Source organism: Trachemys scripta, chromosome 14 (genome assembly GCF_013100865.1).
Source record: "Trachemys scripta elegans isolate TJP31775 chromosome 14, CAS_Tse_1.0, whole genome shotgun sequence".
NCBI classification, from domain to species: domain Eukaryota; kingdom Metazoa; phylum Chordata; order Testudines; family Emydidae; genus Trachemys; species Trachemys scripta.
In genome coordinates this window covers 30,876,435-30,897,906 of record NC_048311.1, presented here as the reverse complement: position 1 = coordinate 30,897,906, position 21,472 = coordinate 30,876,435, and the positions used below count along the sequence as shown (strand labels likewise).

The following is a 21,472-nucleotide window of genomic DNA, read 5'->3' as shown; positions in this document are numbered from 1 at the left end:
CATAAGATGTTCATGAATATATGTACTAACCTGAGTAGATGCTTCAAACTAGAGGGAGACAGGTTATAAAACAGGCGGAACTTTTGCCATTGTGCACAGATCTGAAATGTATTTGCTATTGTTACAAAACACACTAGGTCCTATCATATAAGCCATGTAGGCACAGACAGAGGCAGGCACTGAAGGTGAGCTAAGGCAGTAGCAGCTGTTTGTAACATTCCGCCTCCTCCTGAGCCGTTATCCTCTTCCAGCTGAAGGATTTAGGCAGGGGATGTTTTTCCTTCTAGTATTCAAGAAAGTGGCCGGACAGAAGTCAGTTCATGAGCCTGGCCTGATGCTTGCTAGGTAGATGGGACCCGGAGGAAAGGCAAACAAGCATGCTGCATCCGCAGTATGCTGGAGATGCCCTTTTGAATTGGTGTGGATTTGGTACATGATGTACATTTAGAAGTTATTGCTCCGTGTGCATGTTTACCTGAAGGGAAAAAAAAGATGCATGTGGCAGGGTGTCTTGTATAAATAGATGAAGGGGAAAGAACTGGCTGAGGATAACCTGCTGGGGAGGGTTCGCTCAGCTGGGAATTGGAGAGTTAAACATTCCCACCTCCCTTCAACTATGTCTCAGCTTTGATTGATGCTTCTGATTGGATGTTTGTCTGGCCTGATCAGAGCGTTTGGGCATGAGCTCCTGTTGACATTTGGTATTCAGCTCTGGGTAAAGTTTAAACAGGACTTATCACAACTCTCACACCTTTGGAAGGCTACACTGGTTTAATAGTATGTTTCATGCCACCTCTTGCTTGAATTTTTTTTTCCATAGTCCAGTTTCTTAGTGTGCAAAGGTCTTCTACAAAATAACAAACTTATTTATCCAAACCCGTTTCTATCTTAAAACACCCCCATTACACCCAGCAATAGGACTAATTCTCCTGTCACTTATACTAATATAATATAAATCAGGAATAGCTCCACTAAAATCAGTGGAATTACAGAAAACCATTGTAAGGAATCAGGCCAACTTTTTCTGTTAACCAAACCTTGTTGACTTTTTAGGAATTTTCTGGTAATTTATTTTATATTATTTTTCATTTTTTTTCCTAGGAGGGACTGGAAATGCCAAATAACAAAAGAAAGGTTGTTCTTGTGCCATTTCTGGGTCTATCAGAAGCAGATAATAGTAGAAATTGCACAAGACGACTTGTTCTTGTGAAATGTCTAATGGGATTGGTCACAAATGTTACATGTTTCTGAAAATATTAGTTTAAAAATATGAAAGTTCCTTTTTTTTTCCAAAAATCCCTCAACCTGAAGAATTTCTAGTGTTTTGTTTTTTATCTTTCTGCCTTCCTACCACTCTTTGGCAAAATGGAAGGAAGAAAAAAGGGAGGAAAAGGAAACATAAAAAACTGGAAGCCCAAAAGAATGAAAAACGATTTTAATTTGGAAAATGTAAAAAAAAAATAATGAAAATTTGTGCTTTTTTAAAAATGCCGTTTTGAATTAAATGAAATGAATGCTCTACTTCCGATGCGTCTTTGCATAGGTAAGAAGCCCAAATAATTCTGGAAAATGTCCAGTTCTTACTGTTTGTATTACAGAGATGCCTGGAGGTCTCTATTGACACCAGAACCCAATTCTGTTATGGGCTGTACACACATTTAGTAAGAGAGAACCTACAATTGAACAAACAAGACAGGCAATGGTGGGAGAAAAGGACAGGCGAGCAGAAGATTGGGAATGGAGACACAGCAACTATGTCTACACTGCATTGTACTTGGGGTTTCCAAGCCTGTGCTGGAGTGTCCACACTGCAGTGTAAACCTGGGCTTACAATTGTTGGGTCTGGGTCTCCCAGCTGTGCTAATGTATCCATACTGCAATACACAGACCTTCTGACTTGGGTCTGTGGCTTGACCTGTGTCCACATTGCAAAATGATAGGGCTTGGATCGGAGTCACAGCAGGACTAAGGTTCTGACCCATCCCCTCAGCAGAGTTTTAGGACTCGGGTCCTGGGAGCTTGCTGACCGCAGACTGATTTGTGTGTGTGGACGGAAGGGGGGCTTGGACTCAAACCTGAGTCAGGGCCCAGGCATAGTGTTCAGTGTAGACATATCCAGAGAGATCTGGTGACTTGGCCAAGGTCACGCAGGAAACCTACTGTAGAGCGGGGAGTTGAAGTCACCTCTCTAGAATCCTGCTCCAGTGATTCAACCACAAGATCATCTTCCTTCTAACACCATGCACTCAAACCCAAACTCCAGCTCCAAACACCGCTCATGCTTTGCGAGTGCCGTGAATCTGAAGCCAGATCCTGATTTTGCAAATAGCCCCCACCATCCCAGCATACCACAGCAGACTGCTGGATCCAAACACCCCCCATCTGGGGGAGTTTGGAATCCAGAGCTGACGTGTTGTTATATATTTTATTTCAGATAGAGAAATGAAAAGCACCTGTCCAAAGGTTCTGAGGGCTCTGCCAGTGATTTAAAATGACAAGATCAAACACCATTTCACTCCTTTTAACAAGCAGCACCTCTACATGCAAACAAAAACACCCCAGCACATTAGCAGGCTCCCCTCACTAAAGCCAGATGCAACAAATGGACGCTGGAGCATGCCCTGAAAATTGGCAAAGCCAGGCTATTTTGGACCAGTATGGGAAGGTTTTCCAAAGCCTGGATCCTTCCAGAGAACATCCTGTTAGTCACCCCCTCTCCATTGTATGGAGGAGGGACATCACATCGGTGCTTCTGCAACTGTGGCAGTGGAGGATGGAGCTAGAGGTGGTCTCTTAGGTAACCCAGTGCCTACTGAAAATCTGAATTTTGCAGCTTGGGCTTCTCTCTTATGGAAACCTCGGGGGTTTCTCTGCACTGAGCGCCAGCCCCAAACCTTTTGGGGCTCCCTTCTTTATGTTTTAAACGTTCTCCTCTGCTGCTTTCCTTAAGCTTGCTGTTTTTTAAAAAAAATGGAATTAGCTCTGGGGGAAGGAGGACAAGACTGCGGCTAGCAGGGCTGGGTGTGTAACTCCTGCCATGAACCCATAGCACGAGCCTGCAAACCAATATAGCCTTTTGGAAATGTTACCACATACCAGAGCCTCTGACCAAAAAAACACCCCACCCCTTTCATTCCTGACTGAAAACTCACCCAAGATCGTTAACGCCAACAGGCCGGGCCAAAAACTGCTCTGACTTACACGCTGATTACAGGGTGAATGAAGGCTCAGTGTTGTAAAGGGGGCTGGCCTACAACAGGGGATCTGGCCCAGGGTCTGAACTGGGGAGCACTCAACAGTAATTCCTGATCCCTTCTTACACTATTATATATATAGTACCTAGCCCTTTTATAGTGCTTTTCATCGCTATCTGTCATATATCTATAATATAATAATACATTGTTGAGAGCTACTGACGAAAAGCACCATTTAAGAAAGTGTTTTACAAAGGAGGTCAGTGTCATTATTTCCAGTTGGCAGCTGGGGAAACTGAGGCATAGAAAGGGGAGTAAGTAGCCCAAAGGGCCGAGCCAGGGCTAGAACCCAGGTGTCCTACGTCCCAAGCCGTCCACTGGGCCCTGCCGCCTCCATGTTTCATTCTGCAATAACAGGTTAGAGTGAGGGTTGTTACTGGAGGAAACATTTGGGAAGGGCTAGTTACCTGTCATGTATCCCAAGTGGTTTCCACCGTGAGGGCTCGTAACCTCTATCCTAAGAGAGAAGCAGGGCATGCTGGGTTGTCAATGGAGCTTATCGCTGCTGTCCTCGTGCACTTCAGATGTTCCGTTCTCCTGGTGTGGTGTGAACTTTGCTCCCATTACAGACATCCCCAGCCAGAGCTCCTGCAAACACCCCTTCTTCCAGCAGAAATAGCTCTGTAGGATGTACATAGTAGTCAGTTGGCAGGGTGGTGCCCTTAAATTACATTATATAGACACCTATTACACCTTAGCGTCCAAGCTCACACCAAATCTTCTTGAACTAATTGAATTTTATGCTTCGTTTTTTATGAGTAACAATAAAAAATAAATAAATAAAAATCAATGGAAGATAATTACAGCACCTTGAAGTCTAATGTTACTGGCCCAAAGAGCAAAATGAGTTTATGATATGACAGCCTTTTATCTTGGATCTGATAGGAGTGTTATTCATTGTATTAAAAGTTTGCCACCTGCTGCCAAAAGAGACTTCACTGAAAATTAACCCATGTTATCACTGTGAGTAATATCCTGGTTTTATCATGTGGAATAAATAAATAACAGACTTTATGCTTTTGCTTAATGAGGTTATACACTGAGTGCAGAGCAAGGCAAACAGTGTGAACTCCAGTCCAGAAAAACATTGATTAGGAAGAGCTGAAATTGGAGCAGAAAGTACCTCAAGTTTTCTTGCATAACAGCATGAGCTTAACTGACTATTAATTATATTATGCAACTGGACCAGTTTGGAATTTGGCTTTAAGTAGCAGTGGAGCTGGGTGAAGAGTGACGAAAACTATTTACAAACGTTTTTGGTGACCTCTAAGTAGGATTTCACTTCACTTCACATTGTTCACTGCTCCTTTTTTGTTAACGTTATTGTGCAAGCAACAGTTATTTAGCTTCATTCTATCCTACATAAAAAAGCGGCCAGTGCACCGTTTGGGAGACCCTTCATACATAATCCGACGCTGGTGATTACTTATAGAGAACACTAGCTCCCCAACATCTTCTACACCAATTTCCCCAATCCCTTGACTCCCTGTGCTGCAAGCAGAAAACACGAGCCTTGCTTTGATGAGCCTGACAGGTTAACAAGCTCACGTTGCTGCAGACCAAGCAGGAAAATGTACCGGTATGAGTATCATCAACCCCAAATATTCAAAAATTATGATTCGAGCGTCCCCCTCCCATCATGAGATTTGCTTGAAAATCATGAGTTTTTTTTAAAAACAATAAATGTTGGGTTATTTTTCTTATTTGCCTTTCAGTGTGTGAGCCTTTAGGCTGCATTTGCTTCATGTTTTCAAGATTTTTCTCTGCAAGCCAGCGGGCTAGAAACCATTTTTTTTCAAATGAAAGCAGAGATTCTCAAAGAATCTGATTCCATCAGCTGGATCTTTAAGAGAAACATCCAACCATGAGACTGACGATAAAATTGCGAGAGCTAGTAACACTGAGATATTTGCAAAAAGCCCATTTTCAAGCCTGTGGATGAGATTTGTTTAACCACTAAACAAAATCACAGATGATGTGTAAGTGGCTCAGGTGCTCAGTTTAGTTGGGCCAGAAATGCTTTGTCCAAGTGACGGTTCCCAAAGAGCTGACGGTATCCCTTTAAACACTGGCCCAAAAACGAAGGGGAGGCCCTATGGAAAAAGCTTCTAATGCTTTTGGCAGCACACAGGAAAGATGGTTTGAACCAGGAGCACACGCAGTGCTCAGATAGTGAGGAAGATAGAAGGCTTTTGTGCCTACCCTGTTATAATAGTATGGAATCCAATGGGATCTCTTCATTAGAGAACATTGGGGAAGGTAGTGGGGATTGACACCTAGAAGAGAGGTGGGAGAGAGCTATGCTGCTAGCTTGAAACGTATTGGTCTGAAATTAAATTGGATTGAGGAGGAGACTGATTAATAAAGTGATGAATGGCTTGATTCTGGACTTTATTTGCTGGGAGTTTGAAGTCCTTTCACTTGAACAAAAGGATAGGCCAGGTAGTTAATCTCTCACACCCATTTAGACTTGTTCCAAAGCCATCCTGCCCTGGCTTGAATCACTTCAGACTGACATGATATCACTGGGGATAAAACTCCCAGAGAAGTTAATGTTATTAATGTTTTTCATTCAAAGTCCACATTGCATGTCACAGCCTTGGAGACTCAGGGCTATAGCATAAGGGAGCCTACAGGGACTACCATACACATTGTGCAGAGATTGCAACCCTACTGATCTCAATACCCAGTGATGTCAATGGAAAGACTCCCAGTGACTTCAATGGGTTTTGGATCAGCCTCTGGGTGCTTATTTCCCATCCGCAAGCAGAACGATGATCTAGCCAGTCTTATGTTTTGTGACTGGTAGAGGACAGTACCTCATATTTCACAGGAAAGTGACCCTTCCTCTCTCCTGTAAACTACCTAGCCAGTTGAGCAATGCTATACTTATGGGGAAATACCTTCCTGACCCTGGTGGGAATCAGTTTGTGCCCTGGAGCATGACATTTAATTATCTTCATTTTAACCTGTATAACTGCAAATGTTGTTATGGTTAATGTAAGTATCCAGCCTTTTTCAGAACTGACCTACTGTATGTTTTTCCATTCTTTATTGTTTTCTTGGCTCGTATTCCTCTCCCATTCCCACACCAGGGGCACTTCACATTAGCTATGAGGTGTTGATAAAGCGTCCTACTGCTATGTCCACAAATGTGGTCCAGGGCCATCTGGATGTAATGATGAGATGAGCAGGCCACTGAAATAGGCCCAGCTGCCCCAAAATTATTCTAGCATCCCTAGGCTTGCTAGATGGACATTATCTCCAAGGTCCATTCAATCCCTCTCTGCTGACTCTACCAGCAAATGAGCTGGCTTAGTGATAGATACCTGCACACTGAGAACTAGACTGAGTTCCTCCTCATCAAATCATCTCCCACAATCCATCAAACAGCTGTCAGACAGCAGCGACTTTCAGCCTCTTTCTAGTTGAGTCTCGGTCAAACACTATTGATCAAACTCATCAAGGTCAAACGCTTTCCCATTGCTAGGCCCCTGATTTACCACCTGTGTGAACTGGAAAATACCCCAGCTCTGCAGTCACTAAACACCCTGCTGACTATATATATAGGATCATTCCAGGAATGACCATGTGCTCTACCTGGTCTGGGAGCGTCTGCTTTGAGTCACTCCCAAGAGGAATAATTTTGACGAAGAGTTTTAAAAAAACCACTTGTCCCTTCATGCTGGTGGATGTTAATAATACCAGGAATACTATTAACGGCTTGGTTCTCTGTCATCATATCTAATACCCCCAGCTTTAATTATATTGGTGCCGGTTCTTTCAGTCCTTGTTATCTTTTTGAGTTCCTTCGGGGGGAGAGGAGGAGGTCACCGCCTAGAAGCAAGTTCTCTAAAGGTTCTTTGTTTCCCCTGCTCAGGTATTAAGCTGATGGCACAACAATTCCCCATTACATTAGATTTGCCTTCCTGCCCTCCCCTACCTGAATGCAGACCTTGTTTTGCCCTCCCCCCACCCCCCGTCCACTAAGAGTGAACCCTGCATGAGCCACCCAAAGAATAGGCCGCAAGAATGTGCCCAGAACAGAGCCAGATTGTTCAAGCGACGTGAAGAAGGGAGGGGAAGAAAATAAAGGATGAGGGGGGCGGGCGGGCCTAAAAGACGAAAAAGTCCCTGGTCGGTTGAATTTCTCTGGCGATAGTTAAAGGATAGCACAGTTATTTTTTTTTTAAAAGGGGGGTGGGAGGGAAGGAAAAAAGCCCCAACGAGAGCAGGGTTTTATCTGCACAGTGGCCTACACAGAAAGGTGACATTTGAGAGAACAATTGCTGGGCTGTTTTACCATGTCAGCCGCTATGAATGAGGCTTAAGAAAAGGTGTCCTTGGGCTCCTGCTAATAGTCATCATCTTCATCATTCCTGTGTGCACAGTCTAGCTAACGCTGCCTTATGAAATAGGGGCACCCGGCTAATAAACGAAGCCCTATAAAAGATCAGATTGGTGGACACTACAGCCTCATTTAATTGCTGGCAGCAGCAACCAGACCTGCTCACCGATCGTTGTCGCTGCTTGCAACATTGGAGGCTGGCTGGGGACCTGGTCCCACGCTCTTGGCTCGGTGGTACCTCTGCCTCTGCAGTGTTAGCAGAGCTTTGTGTTTTCCAGACCAGAAAACAAACCGTAAACGTGGTGTCGGACAGAGCAATGGGGTGGGGAGGGGCGTGGGGTGGGGTGGTAAAGCTGGCACTTTCTTTGGGAGCCTGGATTTTGATAACGTGTCCTTGTCCTAAATATCTTAAGTCATGTGGGCTCTATGAGCTAGTTAAGAAGCTGCCCAGTGGAAAATGTGCAATTACTGTTTATGCACCTAGCTGCAACACGTGTCTGGGCTCTCTCGGTTGATGGTGATGCCGGGTCTGAATTCAGCAGCTGCAGTCAGATGGCTTCAGTTGAGTCTGCCTTTGAAAGCCAGAGAAAATGCTCCGTGTGATGGTATCCTGCTATTCCAGAGAGATTACATTGCCGCTTACTTGCAGATGACGTCCAGGTACCAAACTACCATTTATTGAAGAGGATGAAAATAACTGGTATGAAAATTTGGAGTGGCTCCATGTTTAAAATGTGTAATAATAAATTCCTTTCTTCTCTTCCCGGCCTGGATCTAGAGTGTCAAACTATCGAGAGCCTCTTCCATTGCCCTCTGCCCCCATCAACTTGCTTCAGGATCGGTGAAATGGGAATCAAATCAGGACATCTGCTGGTATCGGGAGGGCTTAAAGAACTGGCAGGTAAGGAGAATAATTAGCCTCGAGCGCCCTTAGCAACAAAGGACCCAGGATCCACCTTTTTTTCTGCACATCCATGCCCGACGCGATTGGCCAAACACTGTGTTTAAGCACAGCTTTTGTGAATTGAGTCAAAATAGGCCGTGGCTGAGAGATGTTTATTGGGCTGAGTGTTTCCCAGGTTATTACCGTATGCTTTCATGTCCTTAGTGGGTTTTATTCCCCCTCTCCATTTTCTCTTAACATTTTGACTCATTTCCAGAAGCCTGACTAAGATTCATAGATTCATAGATTATAGGACTGGAAGGGACCTCGAGAGGTCATTGAGTCCAGTCCCCTGCCCACATGGCAGGACCAAATACTGTCTAGACCATCCCTGAAAGACATTTATCTAACCTACTCTTAAATATCTCCAGAGACGGAGATTCCACCACCTCCCTAGGCAATTTGTTCCAGTGTTTAACCACCCTGACAGTTAGGAACTTTTTCCTAATGTCCAACCTAGACCTCCCTTGCTGCAGTTTAAACCCATTGTTTAAATTCAGTTACCAATTCAGTAAGCTCATGAAAGAGTTGAGCAAAGTATTATCTGTGTGGATAATGCACAACATGTGTATGTGTGTGTGATATTTACACATATATATGCATATGAGGGAATAAACATTCTCTCTCTCTCCCTCTCCCTCTCTCTAGCATTCATATACTGATCTATTCTAATGCTTGTAAAAAACAACAAGGAGTCCGGTGGCACCTTAAAGACTAACAGATTTATTTGGGCATAAGCTTTCGTGGGTAAAAAACCTCACTTCTTCAGATGCTAGTGTTTGTGTTGTTCATAGATGGAATCTGTCTGTTTATTCTAGTGGTTTGATGTACAGATTTGTGGGCATGTATATGTTTCCGAGTGAGAGTGTATTGAGCCATCCACACCACCGCTTTGGTTTTGTTTCACCAGTTCTATTCTTTTCTTTTTAGCTTTTCTTCTTGTCTTTCCCGTCTCTTTTTTCTTCCTTAGAAGAGTACTAGTTACTATGTAAATGATGTCAGTGACATAAGTGGAGCTTAGTGTTGTCCATCAGAGCAGTATGAAGTCAGTTTATAATGGTTGGGAATATATGCCACCATATGAGAAATAAAGGGGTTAATATGCCCATATATGCAAGCATTGCCTAGTGGTTAAAGCACAGCACTCAGAGACAAAATACCCAGGTTCTATTCCTGTCTATGCAACAGGCTTCCTGTTCAATTTTAACTGGGCAAGTCACTTAACTTTCCTTTCTGTCTCAGTTTCCCCTCAGGTATAAGGATAATATGGGATGATGATGAAAGGCTTCATTAATTAATGATTTGATTACAAAAGATTTGGAGTCCCTGCAACAGAGAGAAAGTGTGTAGGGAATTACATGTGCAATAGTGATATAAGTTATAGTGATTTAAATCTCCTGGGCATGTAACACATTGAAAAGCGAGAGCCTCTCTAAAACGGCTATTCCGAGCAACAGAATGGAGAAAACTTTGGTAGTGAAAAAATAGAGTTGAGGGAATAATATAGTTTTATCATTGAAAAAAATGTTTGGGGGGAATGTTCCAGGCAGCCGTACTAAAAACCAATCAGAAGATATTGAAAAGGATGTTTCCCCCTTATTCTAACATGGTATCTGATTGAACACTGTGTGTGTGGAAAGCCAAGCAGTATTCTGTCCTTGTGCTCATATTTAAAATATATTTTAAGCTCTTCAAGGCAGGAACATGTTATATGTTTGGCGCTGTTCACTGATTATAATGCACTACCATTTCTCATGCACTACACAGATGATAAATGATAATATCTCATGCAAATGCCAGTGGATAATGCAGTTGTCAGCTGCATCCAATGCATTATGCCTGGCTTTTACTGATTGCTGGCACTTACAAGATTCAGCGCCTTCACGCTGGGGAGATAAGAATAGTAAACAATTTGGTAGGTTTTATGTATCTGTATAGGTCCATGTATGGCCATCATCACTATAGTACGTGAGCACCTTACAGTCGATAATGGATTTCATCGTCACATACCCCTGTGAGGTAAAAATGTAGCATCCTTATTTTACAGATGGGAAACCGAGGCACAGGATCAGTCACTATGACTTGTCCAAGGTCATAAAGGAAGCGTCTGGCTGAGGCAGGAATTGACGATAAGGTCTTCTGAGTCCAAGTCCATTGCCCTATCCCCTCAGACATCCTTCCTGTCTGCAACGGAACACATTTAAGAGCAAACATGGTAGCCTGAAACAACCGTATTATGACAATTCCTGCAATGTGCAAAATCATGTGTATTTCACTTTAAGAAATGATGGTGGTTGAAACGGCTTGGGGAAGGGTGGTGATGCTGGGTGAGGAGGATGGATTTGAGAACAGAGATTGGCTCGTTGCCATTTTCTGTTGGCAAATAACGCCAATAATCTTTTCTATGGTGTGTTTATTATTATTTTATATTTTTTTCATCAGAGAACAGGAGAGTTATGTGTCTGGGTTGCACTATGAGACAGTTCAGGGAGTTGCTACTGAGGGGGCAGGGGTGGCTAGGGGGACCCTAATTGGCAGTTGCCCTAGGCTATCATAAAAGAAACTGAAACCAGAGTGTTAATGCTTCAGCTAAGTTATAGTGAAACGGTTTTACTGTTTCAGAAGAAAATGAAATGGCAGTCAGTCTGGGAGTGTGCACTGCTCTTTGGGGATCTTAGGAGCAAGTATAAGGTTACAAAGGGTATTTGGGAGAGCAAGTGGGGTGTGTGTGTGTGTGTGTGTGTGTGTCTAGAGGCCAGGATGGGGTGTGATGAGGTGGGCTTTGTCCATCTTATTATTTCAGGCGATCCTCTCAGTCAAAGTAGATTCTTCGCCTTTTTCTCCACTTAATATAATCTGTGACAGTAGAGTCCCACAGTGTGAAAATCAGTCCGGTGAGAGCCCCAGGCTCTGAAGGTTTGGTTCTGAAGTTACGATGACATCTCTTTTAGGCTTCAGCCTGGAAATGCTGCTTGTGACGTTCCCATTCCCCTGAGATTTTGTCTGCTTCTGTTTCATCACGATCACAGATGTAATATCCAACTCAGGCAGGGTAATGAACTCGTGCTGACATCCCAATCTTGTGGACACGTCTGCCCTTCTGCAGCTCTCTCATCTGTGAGTAACTGGGGAGTCTGTTATATTCTTTGAATGACAACCTAATTAGGTAATAATAATAATAATTAATAATTATTAATAAAGAGCGATAACAGGAGTCAGGCTGGTCCTTTTGGGCCACATCAGTGGCAAGGAATCTTTAGGAACTTGGCAGTGTCCTATAGATTACTAGAATCAGCTTCTAGCAAATTGTGGCTGGGAAGGAGAAAGGGAGTTTTCTGGATTATAGATTTGTCTTTCATCCTGACTCCTGCGTTACCCCCTGACGTGGGCCAAAACTGTAGTGGATGGATACGAATGCAAACTTCTCAGGGATGTTAGGATCTTTAATTATGTCTGTAAAAGATCCCCAACAGTCCTCAGCTGGTATTAATTGGCCTAGCTCCACTGAAGGCAAAATCACCTTTAATAATAATCTGTCAGGAATTATTAATAAGTAAAAATATATATTGTTTGCTCTGCTTTTCAGGTCTGGCCATGTTTCCCTCAAATTGCAACAATTTCCCTCTTAATCAGCCAAGTAGGTTTTTAAAAAGTACAATGGGGTGGATATATACCTAGAGTTATACATACAAGTTACAGTATCAGGGTCTTTGGCATGGGAGTAACTGTTGGCCCAGGCGTAGCCCAAGTCAGTCCAGCGCTCACGTATTCTTGCACCATTTTATTAACAGCCATTTAACTCAAACACCTTGAAAACAGTTGGAAGAAAATATCTGTTAAAGATGTGATGCCACCCCCACTTCACTTGAGGGTTTGAGGTACCTCAGTCTGCATCTGAAACCTCCCATGAGTGCTCCAACAAAAACAGGGACGGCCGTACTTGGCCTTCCTGATCCTTCTAATATAATTAAGAAGCAGAAAAAAACAACTCCCAACCCTAAAATTTTTAAATTTAAATTTTGTAAAAATTTTTCGTGTGGTGGTGGTGGGGGAGGAAGGCTCAAATCCATCTCCCATGGATTTTCCAAGTTGTTTTGGGCCAAGCTTTACAAAAGTAACCAGTGATTTTGAGTGCCCGGTTTGAGACCCTTTAAATGTGCCTGATTTTCAAAAGGTGCTCGGCATGTTCCTGATAAAAATCAGGCCCCTTGACAGCAGTTCAAATTGGGCACCTAAAATCACTCTTCACTTTTGAAAAGATTGGCTTCTCAAGCCTATATCCAGGTAATTTGTCAACAGTCAGAGGTGGTCAGAAAACGGGCTTTTTTCCGCAGAAAATTTTGATTTTTCACTGAAAAATCAAAAACCTAAATATGTCAGTCAAAAACCAAGATGCTTCAATTTGAATACTGCCGCCATGTCTCATGGGAGTTGTAGTTGGCCTCAAATGGGTGCCTCATGCTCCCATTCTCCTCTATAGCCTGTGCCCCAGAAAGACTACATTTCCCATGGTGTACCATAGTGAGGGAAAGCACTTTCATTATAGGAGTCTCTGGCCATGATGAATCATGGGAGATGTAGAAAGACAAGGTGGGTGAGGTAATATCTTTTATTGGACCAACGTCTGTGGCTCAAAAGCTTCTCTCTCTCACCAACAAAAGTTGGTCCAATAAAAGATATTGTCTCTCTAATATCCTGGGACCAACCCAGCTACAACTACACTGCATACATGGGCGTGTAGTCCAACTGGGGAGTCTGGTCCATAGAGGGGAATGGGAACATGAGAACACCAGACTACAACTCCCAGGAGATACCTGGACAGGCTGGTTGAATCAATCTATTTCAGGGTTTGGAGGAAATATTTTGGTATTCAGTCAAATTTAAAAAAAAAAGGTTTTTTTCTTTCTTTTTTTTTTTTTACAAAGAATCAAAATTTTCAGTGGGAAAAGGACACTTAGTGAAAAATGTCATTTAATGGAAACTCCTGATTTTCCACCCAAAACCCGTTTCAACCAGCCCTACCTACCAACAATTGAGACACCAGAGTTTTTCTTAGCAAACAGCAGGCCAAGTAGCATTTTAAAAAATCGCCAATAAAGAAACAGCAGTCTCCTGCCATACATGGCTGGTGGATTTTTCCTTTGGAAGTTGGCCACCCTAAGCACACACAGAGCTCTGTGTGAGCCAACCTTACCCTCCAAGAAACTCCAGAGGAGAAAAATGCACTGTGACTTGGATGGGTTTTGGATGGGGGTGAGGTGGGCTGGGGCAGGCATGCTGGGGGGGAGGAGGGAAGGAAGGGAGGCAGAGGTTTGAACTAGGTTCCTTTTTCTATTTTATTTAGATTAGGTTCTGCTCAGCAGGGTGATTTCTTAATTAGACCAGCCCAGTCTTGCAGGCCTGTAGCCCTTGCCCCCTGCTCTGCCTTCTAAGGTTTCATGAGGGAAGTTGTCGTGCTTTATTTCCTGAGTCCTAATATTTGAGCAGTGTGCGGTGATTTCAATGGGAGGAAAAGACATGTAACTTAATCATCTTTATTAGATTTTAGGTGAGGGAGGGAGTGGGGGGAGTGGGAATTGTGTCCTCCGCTTATCTTTTGACTTTCTCTTCTCCTTCTAGTGGTCAGAGATGAGATTTCATGAGGCTTTGAAAAGGAAAAAAGGGTCTAGAAACTTAAAGACTATTTAGTGAATGATTCACTGTCCCAAGTTAAGGTTTAATAAGAAGATCTAATAACTAACAGCCCTTATCTCTGTCTTAGGCAGAATTAAGCCCCTGGATGGATTCGTCTTGTATTTATTAATGCCCATCTAGGACTGAGAATTTTGGCCTTTTGATTATGTTGATAAGATGGAATCTCTGGAATCAGAATGATGGATGATGCTAAAATAAAGGTGAGACACAAACACAGCTAAGACAGAGTGAGTGACTTTTGCTGAACCAAAACTTAGAAATTTGGAAATTTTAGTAGCTTTCTAAAGGAGAAGGGAAAGGCAGAAATCAGTATTCTCATGTATTAGGCCACTTTGCCTCCTGTCAAGAGAGCTTTGAAACATTGTCACAGCTACCAAAGAGAAATGAACAAGGAGACACATTGTCCAAAGGGAAATGGTTTATTGGAATGGAAGTCATGGAGTTGGCTTAAACAGAGAGCGAGAGAAGAGTAAGACTTAGTTTCCAAATAGTTAATCAAAAGTCTGAGTCCTTCCAGATCTCTCTGCCCGGACACGCAGCAGACAGACACACGCCAAACACCTAAACCCAGAAATGGAGACAGGAGGCCTGATCCTACAAGACACATGGAGCCCTATTAACTCCCACTGATGGGAGTTATGCACTGAAATACCTTTGAAGATCGAGGCCAAGGTTGCTACTGAACCGGGGCTGAATTTTCAGTGACCCCAGGGCTGAATCCCCCCCATCTTTCGCTTGAAAAGAGGACACAGATTGGAAGTTTAGGCTGAATTCTGCATTGAAGGATTTCTTTTGGGGGAGAGGGCTTAGTTTGAACCTAAACCACAAACCAAAACTCACAGGGCATGAACCCCACCACGAAGAGAAATAAAAAAGTGGGTTTAATTGAATCCCTGCCAACTGAAATGCCGAATTGCGCACAACAGCCACAGAACGGTGTGAACCGCTATTTATAGGTTCGCTTCCTTTTCTCACAGATCTGTATGTGAGAGGCAGATATGCCAGGAGAGCTGTGTGCGTAGTTAAAATAGTAGAACTTTGGCATAGTGGGAAGGCGAATGGGGAGTCAATCAGTACATCCTGAGGAGGTCACAAGCGAAAATGAGCGTGGAGGTCACTTCCTAGTAGACACTGGCCTGCGTCAGTAAACCACTGGAATGGCACACCCGTGACAAGCTTTGTGCAGGAGTGACTCTGGCCCTGGAATAGCAGGGGTCATTGCAGATCCGGGCTCAGGTGGTTTGGCAGAGGTGTGTGTGTGTGTCAGCCATAGGACTGGGAGAGTGGGAAGTGGTTGTGGCGCTTGAGCCGAGCTTTGTGGGCGTCCCCAGGCTGGAGGAGCAGGAGATGATGCCCGCCAGGATTAGGGGTCAATTGGCAGCATTGCGTGGAAGCATTGCACAAATTCTGCCTGCTTCTAAGAAATCCTTCCCAGAACCCGATCCTTTCTTTCTCTCACGCACACACCCACGAGGCATGCACCACAAAACAGAAACACTTGAGACTGAAACAACAAGGAGTCCGGTGGCATTTTAAAGACTAACAGATTTATTTGGGCATAAGCTTTCGTGGGTAAAAAACTTCACTTCTTCAGAAGTGCATCTGAAGAAGTCAGGTTTTTTACCCGTGAACGCTTATGCCCAAATAAATCTGTTAGTCTTTAAGGTGCCACCGGACTCCTTGTTGTTTTTGTGGATACTGACTAACACGGCTACCCCCTGATACTTTAGACTGAAGCATCACCTAACCATGATACAGCCGTCACAAACAAACTGGCTGTAAAACGGGGACCAGGTGCCAAGCAAAAGCGGACAGTGGGATCCCACGTCTATACATAGAGACGTATCTATCTCTCTGAGAAGGCTGAGGGGCAGAAAGGAGAATCATGGAATGCTGGCAAAATAAGTAACACCATAATTATAAGCCATGTGTTTTTTGGGGGGGACGGAGCTGCTGCAGTATGGAGGTTGGGTTCCGAGAAGTGGTTTGACTCGACAGAGGGACAAAGAGAATGTAAATTAAAAACAGCGAGCTGTCTCCCCCGCTTCTTGACTCCAGGTATGCATAATTATTGTTTATTAGCAGGAAAAAGAATGGGCCTATATAATCTCTTACCTCTGACTGCAGCAATGACACCAGAGAGGAAACATTATCTGGTGGCATCAAGCCAATTTGAGAACATTATCCCTTCCCCCAGCAGCCCCCTCCTCTTTCCTGAGACTATCTGAGCTGCAGGAGTAGGACAGGAAGAGGAGGAAGTGATGGAGGTCGCCTGACATTGCCCTAGGAGGGTAACAAACCCCACGCAAAGGCCCAGCTCGAGCTCTCCAGAGTCATTATCGCTACAGTCTGTGAAAGGTTAGGGAGGAAAGAGCTTTTCGGAAGTCTTTGCCCACTAATTGATTGCGAGGGGCGGAAGGAAGGATGTATCAAAAAAAAAGAAAGAGCCCCCTGCCATTTTTAATCCGTCTCCCCCCCGAAATGTACAATATTAGAAGGCAGCAGGTTGTAGCTTTAACCGTAACAGGGCAGAAGGGAAATCAGATACAACAGGAGTGGGGTTTCCTTTCATCCTAATGGTGGAGCTGCAAAATATTTTCCATGAACACCAGGAAGGATGAAATTTACTGCAAAGAAAAGCATAAAGGCCAGATTGTGCCCGGTCCCTGCCTGACAACGATTCCCAGGGAACTCCAGGAGGAAGGGCCCACAATGCCTCCATGTGCTCTCACCATTGCTGTGAGGTTCCAATCTGGCATACCAGTATATCATTGCACAATCTCTTATGCTCTGGCCCTTACAACACTAACGTGATGGAGCCGATGCGTTTCCAGATGAAGGGCTACGTTTGGAAAATCAGCCCACCGTTTTGTATGTGCAAACAGGATTTATGCGCACGAGTTAGAAAGTCCCATTTGCACGTTTCATCCTCAGTGTTTGGACACCCATGAGGCTTCAGAAACTATAAATACAGGAGAATACTTCAACCTCCCTGGCCACACAATACCAGATGTAAAGGTAGCCATCTTACAGCAAAAAAACTTCAGGACCAGACTCCAAAGAAAAACTGCTGAGCTCCAGTTCATTTGCAAATTTGACACCATCAGATCAGGATTAAACAAAGACTGTGAATGGCTATCCAATTACAGAAGCAGTTTCTCCTCCCTTGGTGTTCACACCTCAACTGCTAGCGGAGCATCTCACCCTCCCTGATTGAACTAACCTTGTTATCGCCATACTGATTTATACCTGCCTCTGGAAATTTCCATTACTTGCATCTGATGAAGTGGGCATTCACCCACGAAAGCTTATGCTCCAATACTTCTGTTAGTCTTAAAGGTGCCACAGGACCCTCTGTTGCTTTTTATAAATACAGAGTGATTTCTGGGCAAGGCTCCTGCCTTGAGGTGTGTCTGAGATAGTATGTCTAGGCGTGTTTGGATCTGCAGTTTTGAGCTTGGTTGTGATTTCATTTTGAAGCACTGACCGTACAGAGACCCTGTGCCTTTCCCCAGGGACGCTGCAGTAGAGGATAAAACACAGCCCTAAACCCGTGGTTCTGAATGCCTTGAACAGGCAGGGAGGGGCAGCCGGAGAGCTGAGGTGGGATGCCTCATCCTGGTTTAAACTCCGAGAAGCTACGGAGCAGCATATCTCAGAGGTGAATGACGAAGCAGGAACTCCTTGAAATGATCCCTGTTGTCCAGTCTATGTGGCTGGAAATGAAGTGCTGCTACAAATTTGTCTCCTCTCTTGACTGGAAGCACTTTAAGATGAAACAATGTTGGAATTAATCCATTTAAATGGCACCTGAACATTTTTATGTATAATGAATCTCTACTAGAATAACATTGCATCAGTGTCTTAACCAAACAAACAGCCTTATTTTTCCTCCTCAGGCTCTCAGATAATCAATTATTTGAAAAGAAAACAGACACTTCATACTGTTCTCTAACCCACACATCTCCTTAGCCTTTTGGTATGATTTTTAGGTAGAAGGAGGAAATATAATCAAGAGACCAGGAGCTCTTAGCACACTTATCACTCCTTTAGTTGGAAGATCTCAAAGCACTTTGCTAATTAGCTGATCATTGCAACCCCCCTGTGAGATACCGTATATAACTATTGTCATCATTATTGTACAGACAAGTGAACAAAGGTGTGTAGAGATTAAATCGCTTGCCCAGGTCAGACAGCAGGTCAGAGCTGGGATTGGAATCCAGGAGTCTGGTTACCTTGGTCTAACAACTAGCCAACACACTCTGCAGAGAAAACTGAATAAAATGTGAAGGCAAAAATAAATATCTCACCTTAAAAATGTGTTCTGCGTAGAACCAGAATGTTCTGCAGAAAAAAAGGATGCAGTCCAAATTTTTACTTCCAGGCAAACATTTGAAAATTGACTTATAATGTACCCTTTCATTTAGATTTTATATGAAGGTTTTACTTGAGCTTGTAATGAAGATGGAAAAATTCTAGGTTGCCATGGCTACTGGCACTTTGCCTAACACACTCAAATCTTTTTCCCCTAATAAAATAGATTTCAGAAACCCACCTATAAAAAGGGAAGAGTTAAAAATCCTATAAATTTATGTAGGAGGAAGAATATTATTCAATGTAATGCAGCTTCTAACAAGCATTGCAATGCAATTATTTCAGGATTTTCTCCCCACCAGTTAGGCCCATAAATCCATATTTCTGACCTAGATGGTTCTTTTGCTGATAATGACAATACAACTAAAACACCAGAAGAAAAACAGGGAATGGAGAAGAAAATAAATTGCATGATAACTTCTTTGGGACACTATCCGGTAGCCCCAGAAACTCTAACCAATGAAAACTGCTCTATTCTATAGCTAGTCCAGCATCCAGTCTCTGACAGTGATTTTTATCAGATGCTTATGTGAAATATCCTCCCACAGAGAAAGTTTCTTCCTTACTCCTATTGGCTAGAGGTTGGCTTATGCTCTGGAGCAAGAGGGCTTATATTCTGTTCAAAACGCTCACCTTTTAAAGGTGTTCACTCTCATAATTCTGGATGTTCTTTTTGTTCATTTTAATCTTGCTAAAGTCAGAGACTCAGCTAAAGATCTCATAGCTTGTGGCAATGAGTTCCACAGCCTAATTTGTTTGTTGTGGTTTTTTTAAAAATGTGTTTCCTTTTATTCGTTTTAAATGTTTTGCCTTTCAGTTTCACTGAATGGCTCATCATCAGAGAGGCTAACGTGCTGTGGAATTGGATATTTGGGAGCTGATGCAAAGGTCATTGCAAAGGTTTAAAATAAACGTTTGCAGCAAAACGATCCCTTCTGCACACAGGTTCTTGCTGCCTCTTGGTCTTGAACGCATTGACCCAACAGGGAAGAAAGAACAAAACATATCAAGGAGAAATCAGGAAAACAGCCGTTTAGTTCAACTAACCCTTGTAGATGCACTGCAGGTGAGCTTTTCCAAAGTTCCCGCATGACTTAGGAGCATAAATCACAATGAAAGTTAATGGGATTTGTGCCCTTAAGTCACTTAGATACTTTTGGGAATCTTGGCCTTCATGTCCTGCAGATAGAGGGAAGGCAAGTGAGAGGAAAAATATCATTAGATGATGCTGATCAAACAAGTGTTTCTAATTAGGTCACATTTCTTGCAGAGTGAGGAAATGTAAGGGGTCAAAAATGCCTTTATATTAATTTTCTAGGAAGCCAGAGAGGACACACTGGGTGTCAAAAGAAAGAGGAAATGTGGCTAATTGTGATGTGTTACTTTCATTCAGTTCCTTCCCAAAGTAAATGCTGCTTCTGCTTTTTGCCGTCCCATGTTGTACAGCCACATCTGAATTACCCCAATTCAGCAGAGCAACGGCCCATCTCATCTGACATCTGATCTCGCAGTCATCTGAGACTTATGATGGCTGCTTCAGAGTCAAGTGCAAAACTCCCAGGTGTGTTTTGGGTGGGAGAGGCGGCGGGAGGCAAAAGGAACAGAGTGGTGATAGTTCGGCGCAGAGCCAGGGGCAGGAGCCGGGACATCCATCTGTTCTGGAGAGTGGGAATCAGCACTCACTTTCCTGCGTGTTCAGACCAAGGAGGCTGTGCAAAAGACACAGCCCACTGCCCCTTCGGGATGTGGAAATCACTGTGCAATATAGACGTGCCCAGGCTGGAATTTTTAACGAGCGCCCATTGTGCTCTGAAGATTAAATGGACCCTTGCTCCTGACCTGTGTCGGCCCCACTTCAGGGCCCTGATCTAGCGCTCATGGAAGTCAATGGGCTTGGCCAGATCCTCAGTGTAGTCTGAGTTTGGCTCTAGATGTCGGCGGGAGCTGGATTGGGCCCTCAGTGGTAGAGAGGATCTTGCATTGTCTAACTTTGCCTCCAGTTTAGGAGGTGGATGAACAGCGAATACAAAGAAAATCACCCAGGCTGTTCAAGAAATTGGTTATGAGAGCAGTTCTCAAACTTTACCAACCCGAGGACCCCATTTTGATTTAAAATTTTTCACGGACCCCCCCACGCCAGCTTCTAATTTTCCCTGGGGGTGCTCAACCTCCTGCCCAGCCCCAGAACCTGCCCCCAACTCCATCCCTTCCCCCAAAGCCCCACCCCGCCTCACCTCTTCCAGCCCCTGCTCCATCCCTGCCCCTCCTCTTCCTCGCCTCTTTCCACCCCCTCCCCCGAGCGGTCCCTGTCCTTGCTCCTCTCCGTCTCTCCCAGCACCTCCGCACACCATGGAGCAGCTGTTCAGCAGTGTGCAGGAGGCGTGGGGAGGGAGGGGGAGGAGTTAATCAGCGGACATGACTCACAGACCCCCTGGCATACCCTCGTGGACCCCTGTTTGAGAATGGCTGGAGCCAGCACAGAGTATATAGCAATGCATGCTATAGGAATTGCATTGGCAGTATCAGAATGACAGGAGGACCCGCTGAAGCGTGCACTCTCTTCTCTTCATGCTAACTGAGGATACTTTTAATGCAGCAGCCCTTTGGATGTAAAGAGCTGTGGCCCTCAGCCAGCAGAATTTATTTTAAACATATGTTTCCGATTTTAAAACGTCCAGACCTAGAAAACTTTAATCATCGCACACCTAAAGGATTTTTGTTTTGTTTTTGTAAAATGCTGAACGGTGTCTACAGAACAATGAGTAAAAAAGCAACACGTTATGTTTGAAAAGAAAGAAAGAAAACATTTAAAAAAAATCTAGCTGGCACTCTTCTATTATCAGAGCAAGGCAGCAGAGA

The 21,472-nt window shown here is 43.8% G+C and overlaps 1 long non-coding RNA gene across 1 annotated transcript in view; it reads left to right on the top strand.

Moving 5' to 3' along the window:
* The window catches only part of LOC117887329, a 52,409-nt gene extending 31,758 nt beyond the window's left edge, over nucleotides 1–20,651 (top strand). The window contains exons 3-7 of the long non-coding RNA XR_004648162.1: nucleotides 8,087–8,262; nucleotides 8,381–8,503; nucleotides 11,497–11,662; nucleotides 14,307–14,439; nucleotides 20,060–20,651. This is a non-coding gene — a long non-coding RNA (uncharacterized LOC117887329). The remainder of the gene's footprint in view (nucleotides 1–8,086; nucleotides 8,263–8,380; nucleotides 8,504–11,496; nucleotides 11,663–14,306; nucleotides 14,440–20,059) is intronic.
* Nucleotides 20,652–21,472: the final 821 nt, after the last annotated feature.